Source organism: Halictus rubicundus, chromosome 13, assembly GCF_050948215.1.
Source record: "Halictus rubicundus isolate RS-2024b chromosome 13, iyHalRubi1_principal, whole genome shotgun sequence".
In the NCBI taxonomy this organism is placed as follows: domain Eukaryota; kingdom Metazoa; phylum Arthropoda; class Insecta; order Hymenoptera; family Halictidae; genus Halictus; species Halictus rubicundus.
In genome coordinates this window covers 745,034-760,460 of record NC_135161.1, presented here as the reverse complement: position 1 = coordinate 760,460, position 15,427 = coordinate 745,034, and the positions used below count along the sequence as shown (strand labels likewise).

Below are 15,427 nucleotides of genomic sequence, written 5' to 3'. Positions count from 1 at the left end.
GGGAGAAGGAGCGAGAGGGGAAGCAGGAGGGCAGGGAGAAAGAGGAGGAAGAGAAGAGGTTAGGTCCCGCGGACGGGAGTCAGGAGCGCGTGCGCCAAGAGAGCAGGAGCGAAGGTGGCGAGCTCTGGTGGGAGACAGAGGGGACGAGGAAAGGTGTACGAGAAGGCGGGAAGGTTTGAAAGGTATAAGGGGAGAAGAATGACAGACGAAAGGCGGAAAGGGTGGGGGAGCGGGGAATCAGGCTTGGGGGTGGGTAGGGCTGAGAGCAGGGATGGAAAAGGCAGAGCAGGGACGCTTTCGAGGGAAGGAAACTTGGAGAGGTGGTTTAGTTCGGAGAGCGTGGATAGTGTAGGGAGGAAACGGAGTATAGGGGAGGTGGAGGGAGGGGGGAGGCTGAGCAGGAGACGTTCAAGAGGAGCGACCTGACGAAGAGATCCCCGCCAAACGGTGAGGGGGGGGGGCACAGGGGAAGGCGGAGAGATGGTACGGGTCCTTAAGGGGCTAATAGAGGAGGTGAGGGAACTGAGGGATGCAGTGTGGAGAGACAGGGAGGCAGGGAGGAAGCTGATCGAAGACTGGGGGAGGGAGAGGGAGAGGTGGAGGGAAGAGAAGAGGGAGGAGATGGCAAGCAGGGAAAAGACATGGAAGTGGCTGGAATGCATTGAGGGAAGGATGACAAAGGTAGAGGGGTGGATGGAGGAGATGGTGCGAGGAGAGGGGGGGGGGGCAGAGAGGAAACAGACAAGAGGATGGAAAGGTTGGAGGGAAGAGTGGAGAAAGTAGAGGGCTGGTTGGAGAAGGAGAGAAGGGAGGCGCAGGAGAGTCAAGAGAGGAGGGGGGAGGAGACAGGCGGGGGACGGGAAAGGGAGGAGAGTAGGAGGAGAATAAGGAGGATTGAATTGAGGATGGACAAGAGGGAAAGAGAGGGGAAGAGGAACAATGTGATTGTCAGGAGGTTGAAAGTGGAGGGAGTGGACATAAGAGAGGAAATTAGCAGGCTTTGGGAGAAGATGGAGTTGAAGGCCGAGGGGATCAGGGAGGTAGGAAAGATAGGGAGGGTAGGAAAGGACGGTAGGGGAATGGTGCTGGTGAGATTGGAGGGCAGAGAACACAAAAGAGAGGTTATGGAGGGAAAAAAGAAACTTAGGGGGTCAGCCGAAATAATAGACGACGATATGACGGAAGAGGAGAGAAGAGCGAGGTGGAAAATCGAGAAGGAAGCGGCGGCAGCAAGGAGGGAGGGAAAGAATGTACAAATAGGGTACATGAAGATGTGGGTGAACGGAAAATTGAGAAGATGGGACGAGTTAGAGGAATGTTGGCTGGAGGAACAAGGAGGAGAATAGGGAAGGAGAGGGGAAGGAGGAGGAGAGGTGGAAGGGGGAGAGGAGGAGCGAAGGGGCAAAGGTAAGATTCTGGAATGTAGCGTGGCTGCTGAAAAAGGACGTGGAATTCTGGAAGGGTCTGGTAAGATGTGGGAGAAGGAGACGTGGGAGCACGTGTGGGAGGGTTGTATGAGAGGAGACGAGGGAAGGGGTTGGCAGGGGATGGTGGGGGAGGTGCTGGGAGACGAAGGTGAGGGGGAGGAATGGATGAGGAGGGTGGATGAGTGGAGAGAAAGGGCGTGTGGGTGAGTGGCCCGGGGAGTGAATGGAAAAGGAGTGAATGGTAAAGGAATGGAGTGACAGTTGGGAGAGCAACCGGAAGAGGAGGTCCACAGGGGGGTAGGGGTGAGAAGGGATGGGGGAGGGGGGGGGAGAATGTATGAGTGAGGGAATGTGTGAGGCACAGGGCGTTGTGGGATCTCTCTCTCTTTCTGGCGGTAGAATGTAAAGTAAATATAAGTTAAGCGGTAAGATAAATTAGGTTAAGGTTGAGTAAGTGTAGGTTTAAGGCGTAGGTAGGATTAGTAGGCTAAGTTAGGGTAAGTTAGGTTAAGGTTATGCTTAAGTTTAGAGTAAGTGTTAGAGAAGGGTGGAGGAGTTGTATAAAGGATTTTAAACCCCAAGGGGAAACAATAAATGATATGAATGAATGAATTAACTGGCAAAAAAATTTTGTCCAAAAAAGTTGTTTAACATTAAGTAATATGGACTAACCTGAAGCTCCTTTGCGTTACAGTAATTTTTTATTTATGGAGGTGTGGCGGCCTTGGCGACGCCTGTACGCCTTATGCCGCGGAAATCCCCGAAAGCTTTCCAAACTCTCTCTGTCCCTTTCCCATTGTTTTGTATTTCCGCTCTGTGCGGGTCTAGGCAGTCCTCATCCACATCTGACGACCAGACCCACGCGGGCCTAACCGTACGATTTTATGATCCCTGGGTCTCGCTGGGGTCTGTTCAAGATCTAAGAGCAGACCCTGGCGAACCTTCCCGTTTTCTCCTTATTTATGACTTCCTTCTCCTATTGCCTTTTTCCGCACGTGCGGACTTTCCTCTCCTTAATTTCCTCTCCTTAACTTCCTCCCCCCCGAAGTTTCCACTACCATTCCGCCTAGTTTTTGGGCAGTCTGACGAAGTCTGTCAACGGGAAAGGACAGAGAGAGAGAGAGCGAGTCGCGAACGTTTGAGATACAACAAGTCTCCCGCACGAGGACACGTCTAAATATATTTACGTGAGGAAACCACCACGGAGTCATTCCTTTCACCTTTCTTCCGTTACCCACAGAGGAATACAAAAAATCCTTTGAATAGCTTCGATCTGGAACTAATCGTTTTGGCAAGTTACAATATTGATCTAGCTTTGTGCAAAATTTCATGAGATGCTTCGAGATGCTTTCACCGTAATTTAAGTTTAAATATCAACTTTCGGAATTTTCAAGAATGAATCGCGCGGATGTCACGATTATTTGATGTTTCAGGTGAAATTTTTAAGGGATAGATATCAGATAATTACAAAAATGTAACATTCGTACATATAAAAAAATATTTAATAACAATTTTTTATGTTAAATAAAGAAAGTTTTCGTTCACTGGACCACTGCCGCAAAAATGCAACAGGTATTTTTTGGTAGTGCTCCAATGAACGCTATAAAAATAATTTATGTGAGATAAAAAAAATTGTTATTAAATATTTTTTTATACATAAAAAATTGATAACTCATATGCACTTCGCATTTTTCTTTATTATTTAGAAATTTTCCTAAAAAATTTCACCTGGAACATCAAATAATCGTAACTTCCGTACGATTCACTCTTGGAAATTCTGAAAGTTGATATTTATACTTAAATTGTGGCGAAAAGGTCTCGAAGGGTCTCATGATGTTTTGTACAAAGTTAGATCAATATTACACCTTGCCAAAACGATTAGTTCCAGACCAAAATCTATTAAAGGATTTGTTGTAAGCTTCCATAAATAAAAAATGGGCAGAAAACAGAGATTTTCAATTAGCCCATATTACTTAATGTTAACAACTTTTTAGAAAAATTTTTTGCCAAATAAGCGTTGTACCTGTGACCACCTCTCCACAAATTTTCAAACAAATTCGTTGGATAGTTTCGTTTTTACAGATTTTTTGCCGCTTTTTGGCCATTTGGCACCACTGTGCGGCGTGCAGCAGGCCGCACTGGGTTCTGCAGCATACTGGTAGGCTATGCGGCTCACAATGGAACAAACTGACAAAGTTTGTGTCAAAATCAAAGAACTTTTGATAGAAATGAGATAGGGCGATGATTTTTTTTATAAAATTAAAGTTGAAATATTGAAAAATAAGGGAAAAATAGGGGAATTATGGTACGAATGATTTTTAACTTTGAAAATCCGTGTTAAACTTGGAGTATTTCAACAAAATTGTGATTCATCGAATACCATTCACGGTAAGATCCCAACATTTGTCTACCTCTTCAGGATATTGGAGAAAATCGATTTATACGAAAATAAACTAATGAAATCATCACTTTTTCGTTGAAATGTCTTGATAACCCACTGGTTCGAAGGTATATTGTATTCCTATATAGGGAACACATTCAAAATGGGCATAATAATGGATTTGAACGTTTTGAGTTCCTTGCAAAGTAACTTACACTTGACGTATCGCTGTCATTGTCGCTGGCACTTCTTGTAGCCTGTTTATGGCTGTAATGTAATTTAAATTAGATATCAATTTTCCATAATCATATTTTCATTTACAACTATTTGTACAAATTTAATATCCATTTTTTTTTATTAACACTAGAACTACCGATCAATAAATGCGATTGATATATTGTCGCGTAGCGTTTCCGTTAGAAGCAATAGTGTCCGAGGAACCGTTGCCCGCCGAGGATTTAGTTTTTTATTAGCACATAGCACAGGGTCTTAGGCCCTAACCATAAAAATTATAACCATACCTGCGAGAGTCATTCGAAGATGCGCTTCGGACGACCGTTGGAAAAATTCGGGATTCCCCACTTATTTTTACAACCCATGCTCCCACTCTACAAACTCTGGTCAACGATTTATTAACTCCACCCTCTCTTTCCAACCAATCAACTTCCCTATCCCCGTTTTGTAAACGCCCCAGCGTATCACATAAATAATAAGACGGAGCGGCGGATTAATGTCATTTTTTCTTGATTCTTGACTACTGTAACATTGGCATAAGCAAAGGTCACTCTTGAATTTAGCTAGTCAGTTCGATCCTATACCTTTACTTGTAATAAACTGTAATACACTCGATCCTCCGGTTCATCAATCATTCAGTACAGTCCACTCCTAGAACAAATAGCGAAGTGCGAGTTTAACTATATCAAGTGATAGAAAACGCGCACACAACATTTTGGTCCTTCGAGCCGGATGCGGGACAAGTGAACAACAGTTCAATCAATTATTATACATTTGGTGACAAGTGAAGTTTTGGATCGATAAGTGCAATTGGATCACCACAGAAGTCCAACCCATACATATATTCAGATCCGGGAGCAGCTGTAACGGACGCCTTTAACGAGGAAGCAGCCAACGGTCACCGGATAATTCAAGAAGTGACCTTAAATCATTGTAGTGGCATCATCGAACCAACGTGGTGTAAAACAGCTGTAGGAACTCCAACGTTCATACATAGAGCAAGATCTTAGCCTCTGTGAAAGGGGGGCAGATCAACAGTACCACCATAGGACCATACGGTGTACTGACACCCGGGAGCAGCCGTAAAGGACGCCTAACGAGGAAGCAGCCAACGGACACCGGAAGAATCAAGAGGGACATTGATTCATCATCGAATATCGTGGTGGAATCATAAAACATCGTGGAGGCAGCATCCAGCATCACAGGATCAGCATCGAGGCATCACAACAACATTGGATTTGCGACAGCATCATGATTTCCAGAAGTCAAGCGTCTGTAGGGTGTTACGAGCCAGGGCTGCGAGCAACGCGAGAGGCCGGCGAGGGGGTTATTACTCCTTGAATATGGTTTCTATTATTAGTTAATATTGAAATCTTTGTTGATTTGAATTTAAGATTAGTAAGCCTCGTAACTTATATATATATATATATATATCTTAATTGATACAATCCGAGCGGTAAGATTGTATCGTGTGGGAACGTTCAATTATTAGATTAGGATATTAGGCAATAATTAAGGGTTGTAGATTATGCGAGTTAACAAACAAGACAATTTATTCTGAATTGGAATAGTTACAAGTGTAATTGTCTGTGTCGCGAGTGAATGTGATAAGTGTACAATTAGAGAAATTGTTACCTAGTGATGCACGGTGTTGACGCACTGGCAATGCGGGGTCGGAGAGTGATTGTTGAAAGCCAAATAGAATATACACGAACTAACGGATTCTATAAGGTTACGTTTGATTCGAAAGGGACTTTTACCCGATCTCACTAGAACTGACTCTTACGCGTGTAACGCGACGTGACTGCACAATTACTACTCAACTGAACCGAAGAGGATGAAAATGAATGGGTTTATATACCCTAAAAAATGAGAGGGAAGTGTGTCTGTTTTATTCTACGGTCGCATACTCGTATTTGTCGTTTCTAGTGAGTTTAAGGTTTGCAGCTGGATCTTTTGTTTAAAGGGGTAAAACGAAGGGTTAGCCAGGATGTTTCCTATCAAAGACTATCTTGACAAAACATTCCAGAAGGGGATGTTTTGAAGATTTCCATATTAAGAAATCGTACGGTGCTCTTACTGAATCATGCTTCGTGTCAGCTGCGTCCAGCCGGAGTACAATCATTAAACAAGGGACCTGTTGGGACTCTTTTCGTTCTCAGAAAAGGGATTAGAACTTCTAATCGAAATGAACGTGGAGAAACGTCTCCATACGTAACAAGGGTGAGTCTACGAATCACCATTCCTTAATATTCCCTCCTTTCGATTTAAATAGCGTCGATCTCGATTTCAGTAGTTAAAACACGGAGTATTGTAAAATGGCTAACCAACAAGAGTCGGTTCAATTGAAAGGTCTTAAGAGACAACGGGCTTCAGTAAAGGGACAAATTGCACGTATAGAAACATATTTGAATGACCAGGAACAATTTGACATACACGAATTACGAATTCGTAAGGAAAAGGTAATCGAGTTGAGCAAGACGTTCGAAACCATACAATTCAGTATAGAATTAGAAGACGAAGCTTCAGAATATGACGTCGAAAGAGAGCAGTTCGGACGGAATTATTATAAAGTAATGAGCACTATCAACAGACATATTGAAGGGTTACGATCTCCGCAAACAACGTTCAATACCATTAGAAGCACAGATTCACCAAACACAGTCATGATAAGACAAGAGAGCACACTTTTACCGAAAATACAAATAAAGCCATATGACGGTAGCCCAATTGAATGGCATAGTTTCCACGATACCTTTAAGACATTGGTCCATGATAACCAAGACCTACCAGCCGTACAAAAATTCCACTTATTAAAAAATGCGTTACGTGGGGAAATCTCGTCGGTAATTTCAGCCTTAAACGCCTCAGAAACAAATTACTTAGGCCAGCCTACAGCACAATGGGATGCGATACTAGTTTATTTAATCAGCAAGAAGTTAGACAACAATACACGGCGCGGATGGGAGCGTATCTTGGAGATCGACGAGATGCCAACATTTGAGCAATTGTTGAAATTTATAGATAAGCAAGCGCGGGGTGAAGAAGTTCAATCGGAGGTCTCTATTGCACCTAGACGGAATACGCAACAGGAACGTCATAATCAAGGTAGAATTAATACCAGGGGGCACGCATATGTAGCGTCAGCAAACACGAAGAAGTGTGTAATTTGTAAAGAGAATCATGAATTATTTCATTGCAACCAATTTTTACAAGCAGCAGTGCGTGACCGCTTAGAAATCGTAAAGATAGCTCTAAAGAGATTTTACTCATTAGAACGTAAATTACATTTGGATCAAGATACGTATTCTCTATCAATTCTCTATCAATTGAACACCGTTACATATGGGACAGCATCAGCTCCATTCTTGGCTGTACGCTGCTTACAACAACTAGCCGATGATGAACGGGATAAATATCCCATAGCAGCAGCAATATTTAAGAGAGATTTCTATATGGACGATCTACTCACTGGAGCTCCCACTCGTCAGCTCGCATTAAGAATACGAGACGAGGCCATAGCATTAGCAAGCTTAGGCGGATTTAACTTAATGCAGTGGACTTCAAATGATACAGCACTACTGGAGGGTCTAGAATTAAATCATCATGAACGAACTCTTTCCTTGGATATGGAACAGACGAGGAAGGCTTTGGGTATTGGTTGGAACCCAAGAAGCGATAAAATTCTTTATACAATCAGGGCTATAGAAACCAATTCTAGATTCAGTAAACGTATCATATTATCACATATAGCGCAATTATTTGATCCACTGGGATTATTAGGACCAGTAATAGTCCGCGCAAAATTAATCATTCAACAGCTGTGGAAGGTCAACATAAGTTGGGATGGATCTATACCATCCTCGATTCTAACAAGTTGGTTAGAATTTAGAAGAGAGCTACCACTTCTGAACAACTTTTCAATACCTAGAAAAACTATTATGGATAACCCAGTAGTAATTCAATTCCATGGATTTGCTGATGCTAGCGATGCGTATTGATGCTTATGATGCGTGCATTTACGTACGATCGTTGGACAAACACGGCAGTTGCAAGGTCAGTTTATTAAGTGAAAAATCGCGAGTTGCACCAGTAAAAACAATCTCATTACCTCGTCTGGAATTATGTGCGGCTAAGCTACTAGCCCATTTGCTTAACGAAACTATTAACGCATTAAATCATATTCGAATTGACAAGGTCATATTGTGGTCAGACTCGACCATTACCTTACAGTGGATTAAGACACCGCCGCACCAATTAAAAACATTTGTAGCGAATCGTGTTAGTGAGATACAACAAAAAACAGACTGTCAAGACTGGAACCATATATCAAGCTCGGAAAACCCGGCCGATTTTATATCCAGGGGACTATCTCCCACACAGATTCTCGACAATCAACTTTGATTAAAGGGTCCGCAGTGGCTCTCTCAAACCGAGGAAGGGTGGCCTTCTATTGAGCTACCGATCATAGATACACCAGAGAGACGCGAAATTAAAGTATTACTGGCAACCATCGACACGTCATTCGTAGATAAATTTTCATCAATAGACAAGCTTAATAGAATATTAGCGTACGTATTACGTTTTTACTTCAATTGTAGGAGCAAAATTAAAATTACTGGTGAATTAACCACCACAGAAATTGCGAAGGCACACACATATATTTTAAGATTGGTTCAGGCGCATACCTTTGCACAAGAATTAAAGGATTTAAGGCAAGGTAAAGTAGTTAGCAAAGGGAGCAAATTGCTGAATCTGGCGCCACTTATTGACGAAGACGGCTTAATTAGAGTGGGTGGCCGATTAAAACACGCACCCCTTAGCTATTAAAAAAAATAGACTAAGTAAATAATTCTAAATAATAAAAATAAAACTAAATAATTCTAAAAAAGAGACTAGGCAGGATCGTGGAGCTATCGTTATAGAACATAGTGACGCATAGTATAAATACAATTAAAACATAGAATATAATAATACAGTTAACATTGTACACTCGAATTTAAGATAACACTTACTTTGTATACGTTGTAAGGTACTGTTAATTGTTTCATTGCTACCTAATCGAAGGTTAATAGTCAATTTTGTTGAACGTGACCGTTCAAGACGGGTGGCATCACGCGTAGCGAAATTTCCGTTAGAAGCAATAGTGTCCGAGGAACCGTTGCCGGCCGAGGATTTAGTTTTTTATTAGCACATAGCACAGGGTCTTAGGCCCTAACCATAAAAATTACAACCATACCTGCGAGAGTCATTCGAAGATGCGCTTCGGACGACCGTTAGAAAAATTCGGAATTTGCCATTTATTTTTACAACCCCTGCTCCCACTCTACAAACTCTGGTCAACGATTTGTTAACTCCACCCTCTCTTTCCAACCAATCAACTTCCCTATCCCGGTTTTGTAAACGTTCCAGCGTATCACATAAATAGTAAGACGGAGCGGCGGATTAATGTCATTTTTTCTTGATTCTTGACCTTTACTTGTAATAAACTGTAATGCACTCGATCCTCCGGTTCATCAATCATTCAATACAGTCCACTCCTACAACCATAGTGAAGTGCGAGTTTAACAACATATATATTGCTTTGTAATAGGGACAAGACTGTATCCATTCAGACTTCACACAACTTTTATTGTAACAGCACTTTTATGTACTTCAATGAAGAAGTTCATTCAAAAAATTCTGATAAAATCGTTTATATAATTTCAGTAATTGTGAAAGAAAAAATTAAGAACCAGTCATTTTGACTGGTCCGGTAATTCTTGCGTTAATATCGTTGCAATTTTCGGGGCGGTTAAGTACATTGCTCGATTAAAAACATCTAACATTCTATTTTTCGACTTTGTCATGAATGAAGAATCACAGTTCCAGTTACTGATAGCTGACTATTATACATATGTAAATAAACGGTAGTGAGGCGTCCGAAATGTCGTCAGTCCGCCTGCCGGACTTCGCGGGGTCGTAACACCCGTATCGCGTGCTCGCGTACGATATTCGGGGTCGTGACGAAGTTATGGGGTAACCACGTCTATTTAAAAGGAACTCGACGTTTTGGAATAACAATTCGATACATTTAAAAACTTAACAATCACAAGTCAGTTGACGAGGTATAATATGTACAACGAGTTTGTCTGAGCGATAATTGTGTTCTCGACGCGATCGATTTGTGTTCTTGATTCGAGCGATACGTGTTGTATGTGCAAGCGATTTGTGTGTTCGGTTCGAGGTATTTTAGCGTTCTGCGGTTCGGTGTCGTTGGTGTGCGGTTTGGTGGAACTGTGTTTAGATTATCTAAATGGATTAGGTGTGAAGGATATGGGAAAGATGGTCTGGAAAAATGAGATATTGTATATAGCCCTATCAATGGGCTCGGTCACGGAGGTCTCGAAGTGGTGTCCGCTGACACTCAAAATCTTGGGACCGTCGCGTCGCCTCAAGTGTCAAGTGGCTATTGCAGCCGACCGTGTTTACGTGGTAAATCTCACGTTCGGTCTGTGTGGGACCGAACAGGTAGCATGGACAGTATAGGAAAGATATCATACTGCATTCACGACTAACTAACCGAAAGAATTAACTGATCCGAAAATAGCAACGATATCAATAAAAGAAAAATCGATATTAAATTTGTACAAAGAAAATAATATATTACCAGAAATTTAAAAATTTGTTGATGAGAAGTAAAAGAAGTTGATGAAAAAGATTAAATACTTATCTAACTTCCTGTGTAAATGAAAATATAATTATGGAAAATATATATCTAATTTAAATAAGATTACAGCCACAAAGAGTCTACAAGGAGTGTCAGCGACAATGACAGCGATACGTTAATTGATCACGAAGAGTTTCACACTTTGTAAGGAACTCAAAACGTTCAAATCCTTTATTATGTCCTTTCTGAATGTGTTCCCTATATAGGAATACAATATACCTTCAAACCAGTGGGTTATCAAGACATTTCAACGAAAAAATTATGATTTCATTGGTTTTTTATTTATACAAATCGATTTTTTCCAATCTCCTGAAGAGGTAGACAAATTTTGGGACCAGATTTGAAATCAGCGTGATAAAATCTAAGGAAAATGATTTATAGCATGTAAAAAAAAATTCTGACCGTCCATGGTATTCGATGAATCACAATTTTGTTGAAATACTCCAAGTTTAACACGGATTTTCAAAGTTAAAAATCATTCGTACCATAATTCCCCTATTTTTCCCTTATTTTGCAATATTTCAACTTCAATTTTATAAAAAAAAAAATCATCTTATAGAGTAGGTAGTGGGGGAGGCTAACTAACCCCTCCCCCCGGATAGTATGATAGCTGGGAGGTGTCCTGTTGGGTACTTGCGTGATCCAGGCACCTCCCCTTTAGTTTAGGTGGGCATGAGTTTTTAGTGGGTACTCTCCGGGGACTCTTCCAGGGGATAGTCCCACATAACCCCGGCTTCCCGCAGAAAGTCGGGGTATGCGTAATTTATTTTCTCACGGGAAAAAAAAGTTTGTTCCACTGTGTGGCCCACCGAGGTCCGGCGCGGCGGCCTGCGGATATTCGGGACAAACATCATAACTTCTACACTGATCAATTTCCGACATAAGTACCTTAATACTTTTTTATAGATAATACAAAGATGTATTAATTTGCATGAAGAAACTGGGTTATCGCAGGCGAATGCCTTCGAATAATGTTCAGAATCAGAGTTCGCTGACTGTGTCGTTTATTTTATGTAGATACAAAGATGTCGCGGCAGCGTCCGGGATAGAGGCGTACTACTAGCTCAACTCTCTTTGCGTCAATAGTTCGCTAGCTTATATCCCGAAGAACGCCTGTCAATTGATTGGTGGAAGTCCTTTCGAGGAAATTCCACCAATCAGTGAATTTAGCCTAACACGCCCACGATCTACGCCCTTCGTGCGTGAGAAGGGTGAGCGCATAGATTAGTTAAAAATATAATTTTGGTGATACCGCGGGGTGTCTTCCGGACTCAGCGCTAAGTGCGGTACGTGACCGCTGGCTTACGTCAAACGGGCCCAGCTTTCCCGGCTGATAGAAAGCAGCACGCGTCGCTGGGACACTCTAAGCTGGACCCTTCGACTACCCAAAATTTATGGCGTCCACTTGCGCTATTGAGTTCGTCGCTAGGCACTACAAGGATACATCTGTCCGCCAAGTGGCCAAAATTATTAAAGACGTTTTCTCAAAAATAGCGTCTTACGCCGTGCAAACCATAAATCTTGCATAAGGGGGCCGGCAGGCATTTGGCCTTGACTGTCACGCTATGTTACGCTGTGCCTTTTTTCTAGACATTTTGCGTCTTAAATAAGTAAGTAATCAATTAAAAATGCATACCACTGTGTTTGTACATGTCTTTGCTACGTCTGTCCAGAGTCTTTTTTTTCGGTACGAACACTAAATCTCTCGAAATTAAGGGAATCAGTTCTTTGTTGCAGGTACAGTTAATTCTTGTCATGAGTTAGTTGGGCGGTTCTGGCGACTGACAATTAGACGAAATCTGAGGTTCTCGCCGAGCGTTGCATTTAAAATACACAGGACACGCTGGAAACCCAAGAGTCAGATCCGTCTGTAAGTCATGAACCTATGACTACAGACGGATAGTGTAAAGAAGGCTGAGAAAATATCTTTCTCCGATACAATGTAGCACGTAGAAACGGAAAGTGAAGCTCGAGAGCAAGGTATACCCCGCGGTGGTGGAGGTAGTTCCACTGACTCCCAACCGCGAAGGTAGCACTGTCTCGCAACGAGAATTCACTGTACCAGATATTGTAGCAGACATTTGGAAGTTCTTACTGCTGACCTTGAATTTCGAGTTGAGTCTGTCCAGGGGTTTTCGAAAGAGGATGGTCTCACATTGGGTGCGATTTGCGTCAACTCTGTTTCCGGCTAAGTAGACGATAACGTCGTCAGCGAAGGCTAATAGATCAGCATTTTCGTCTTCGTTGAAGTTGAACAGTTTGGAAAGGTCGCTCAGGTATTGTGACGTGGCAGATTTGCCCATGTCCCTCCGAATAAAGACCAAGAGACCTGGCCGCCCTTTGGCAGCACCGCCGCGATAACGGCTGTCGCGATCGTTCTCCCTGGACCATCCGATAACCCAGATTGGAGAGTAACGCGTTTTTAAACACCGCGCCACTTGGCGCGACGAGACGTTGCAGGTCCGTGACCGGGTCCCAGGGGGACCCGGACCTTTGTCCCTTCTCCCATGAGCGCGGAAAATTCGGGAAGAAACGCTCAGGGGACGGCTACGAGGGACACCCCGCAGGAAAATATCGAGGAAAGCACCGAGCCCGGGTTTGTCAACCTCGAGGCGCCGCCGAGGAAGTACGGACCTGAGGAGAACATCGTCTCAACCTCATCACCGCCTCGCCCCGGAAAGCTGAACGGGTCCGTCGAGGGAACGGCTTGATGTCTTCTTCCGCGGGAACTGGCCAATCGACGCGTGTCATCTCGGAAGAATTAGCCTATAAGTCCGATGCTGATGGCCCCGGACCGCCGAGCGCGGCCTTGCCGCGCGAAAGCTAGCGATAGGTCCGAGCGTCGCGCGGGAGCAGGGAAAATGAGGAAAGTGGGGGACACCTCGCTTCCGCGTTGGCGAGTCTTCGCGAAATAGGGCGCTGTGTCGCCGAATTCAGTCCGGGATAGTCGATTTACTATTGCCTAAGAAATCGAGTACTTTTGAGTATTTACTGCTGCCGGACAAACGATCGTAAGAAGCTGCCGAACAACGAGAGAGCTAAGCAGCTGAGAAACCACGTTGCCGAGTGGTAAGTGCCGATCAGGCTTTCGTACCATTATTATTTTCGCGTTGGCTCGGTTAGCGTTTTCGTGAATCGGTCGGACTTCGAGTCACGTAAAGACGTTACCTACGTCGCCGTAAATCGCGATTAGAATAGGATCGCAAGGGGGTGATGTTGGTCGGTAAACGGACGGGTTGAGTCAACGCGGGTTTGGCCGGACAGCGGGGGGCCGCGTGACCGTCTCGTTACGGTTGTATGTAGCCGGGTTTGTAACGCGGAGACGCGGATCCGCGGGGGACCCGTACCGTTGCCGATTTTTCGTGAATGTGGCCAACGTTGAGGTGTCCTACGGTTGGACGACGCGACGGATGCCGTATCGCCGTTTCCGACTGCTTCCGACGGTCACAGTCATTTAGAATTTGCTGCCGCGTATTCCATCTGAACCCGGTCGCTCCTAGACCGGCTAATTGCCGATAGAAGTGCCGTACATCGCGCCCGCGATCGAGTTCGACGCGTAGAAAAGCATATCCGGGTGCAAAATGCGCGAGCGACCGTCTACCTGTCGTACAAACTTGTAAAATCGCACGGGCTTCGATTACACCGCTGCCGGGCGATCCCGGCAGCTCCTTGTAAAGACCGGATGAAATAAATGTTAACTCGAATCCCACACTCGTGTACGCTTCGTTGTGAGAAACCTTTCCGCCGCGGGAAACGTCCCGTATTCCCTCCGCGTAGAATCCTGGCCCAGGCTGCCGCTATTCGGGTCCTCGCGCGGTTCTCGTAGGTTCGGTATTATAATTCGCGTCTCGTGTTCTTTACGCAATTATTCGTGTGACACTTGCGAGTGTCTGTCGCCCGTTTCGAGTCCCGAACCTTGTGTCATCCGTCGGGAAAACTCAAGCCTACGGGGGACCGTTTGTCACGGGTGGACCACGTATCACGCGGCCGAGCGTGGCCCGGCCTCACGGCCTGTAAAAACCCGCTGTTGCCCGGGTTTTCTCCCGTCGGACGGGCCGGAAAATCCGGGCAACGTGACAATATATATTAAACAAGATAGATGAATTAACGGTGCCTTGCTGAGGCCCTTCTTTGATTAGGTGGAGAATAGATGTATGTCATCCCAGGTGAAAAACGATTTGAGATTAACCGTGTCCCATTTATATAATAATTCATTGAGCAAAACTGAATCGAATGCTTTTTCAATGTCGAGGAGGGCGGCGCCCACTAAGTAGCTATTGCCGACTTTTGTGTTCAGATCAGACAGCAGCTTGTGCACCACATGGATTGTGGAGTGGCTGTGTTTAAAGCCAAATTGGTGGTCGAGGATTAGGTTAATGGTGTCGCAATAGGAGGCTATTTTGTTGTTAATGATTACTTCGAAGACCTTGCTAAGGCTAGGTGTGAGGCTGATGGGTCTGTAGCTAGAAGGGTCATTGGGGTTTTTCCTCTTCTTCAGAATGCGTAACATTTTGGCGCACTTTCGCAGTTTTGGGAATTAGTTACGGTTGATTGAAGGGGGATTGACGATTGAGGGGGGGATGCTGTCTAGGCCACACGAGGTTTTATTAGGAAGCTTTTTGAGTGTGATGATAACCGAGCAGAGGCAGCAGAATGGATGAATAAAGTTATGTTTAA

General features: G+C 44.0%; 1 protein-coding gene across 2 annotated transcripts in view; it reads right to left on the bottom strand.

Annotated features, from left to right (window-relative positions):
- Positions 1–15,427, bottom strand: part of LOC143360360 (uncharacterized) — a 277,601-nt gene that overhangs the window by 108,555 nt on the left and 153,619 nt on the right. The window lies entirely within an intron of this gene.